The following is a 1413-nucleotide window of genomic DNA, read 5'->3' as shown; positions in this document are numbered from 1 at the left end:
GTATAGATATTTTCAGTAGACAGCAAATAATGTACGGCTGATATCTTCAGTAGACAGCAAATTATGTATAACTGCTATCTTCAGTAGACAGCAAGAGGTGTGTGGCTGCTATCTTCAGTAGACAGCAAATGATATATGGCTGCTATCTTCAGTAGACAGCAAATGATGTATGGCTGCTATCTTCAGTAGACAGCAAATGATGTATGGCTGATATCTTCAGTAGACAGCAAATGATGTATGGCTGATATCTTCAGTAGACAGCAAAGGATGTATAGCTGCTATCTTCAGTAGACAGCAAGAGGTGTGTGGCTGCTATCTTCAGTAGACAGCAAATGATGTATGGCTGCTATCTTCAGTAGACAGCAAATGATGTATGGCTGCTATCTTCAGTAGACAGCAAATGATGTATGGCTGCTATCTTCAGTAGACAGCAAATGATGTATAGCTGCTATCTTCAGTAGACAGCAAATGATGTATGGCTGCTATCTTCAGTAGACAGCAAATGATGTGTTGCTGCTATCTTCAGTAGACAGCAAATGATGTATAGCTGCTATCTTCAGTAGACAACAAGAGGTCGGTAAACACGATGCCGTCGGCCCGACGTAGGCGACTGGTCGGCGAAGTCGGCAAGGGGTCGGGGTCCTGCTGAAGTAGTCGGGCGGACATCGGCCCTACGTCACTAAGTGAACGTCGGCCTGCTGCTTTGGGGCGACGTCGGGTTGAGGTCGGCCCTACGTCACTAAGTGAATGTCGGCCCGCTGACTTTGGGGTGACGTCGGGTTGAGGTCGGTGAAATTCATCAAATCTTTGATGTTGGGCCAATGTTATTAATCCATCCATTGACCAAATTTTTTATTTTTACATGTATATTACTTTATAAAGAAAAAAAATCAACAAATTTAGTAAATGTTATCAATATTTACAGTAAATTTGATCAAAATATTGCTTATATTAACTTAAAACACTTCATCAAATATAGATACCTCGGTAGCTCAATCGGTAGAGCACCAGATTTATAAACCGAAGGTCCCTGGTTCGAATCCCGGTAGGTCCATTAAGGTAAGTGACTTGTGTAAATGAAGCTAGGAAATTTGTGTTCGTTGTAAAATAGAGAGTAGGTAAGTGTAAGACTCGGTGTAAGCAGAGTATACGCTACTAAATAATATTTTTGATTTTTTTTTCATGATTTTTCGTCTCATTGGGCCAACTTGCCAATCGTTGGATCGACGTTGGATAATGGTTGGTCCAACGTAGTTCCAAGGTCGGGCCGACGTTGTTAAAGTCGGGTTAGGGTCGGCACCGGCTTTTAAGCAGTCGGCATTACGTCGGCCGGTGGTCGAACCGAAGTCGGGCCGACCTCGTCGGCAGGTCATATACCCAACATCTGAGCCGACATCTGAGCCGACGTTCAGC

The 1413-nt window shown here is 43.5% G+C and overlaps 1 long non-coding RNA gene across 1 annotated transcript; it reads left to right on the top strand.

The window, feature by feature from the left end:
- The first annotated feature begins 613 nt into the window (after window positions 1–613).
- Window positions 614–1186, top strand: LOC140136582 (uncharacterized). The gene is made up of 2 exons (XR_011856697.1): window positions 614–724; window positions 786–1186. It is a non-coding gene; the product is annotated as an uncharacterized lncRNA (long non-coding RNA).
- Window positions 1187–1413: the final 227 nt, after the last annotated feature.

The sequence above is a fragment of the Amphiura filiformis genome, chromosome 16 (assembly GCF_039555335.1).
Source record: "Amphiura filiformis chromosome 16, Afil_fr2py, whole genome shotgun sequence".
Lineage (NCBI taxonomy): Eukaryota > Metazoa > Echinodermata > Ophiuroidea > Amphilepidida > Amphiuridae > Amphiura > Amphiura filiformis.
Note: the sequence above shows the minus strand (reverse complement) of the source record. Positions and strands in the feature narration are given on the sequence as shown.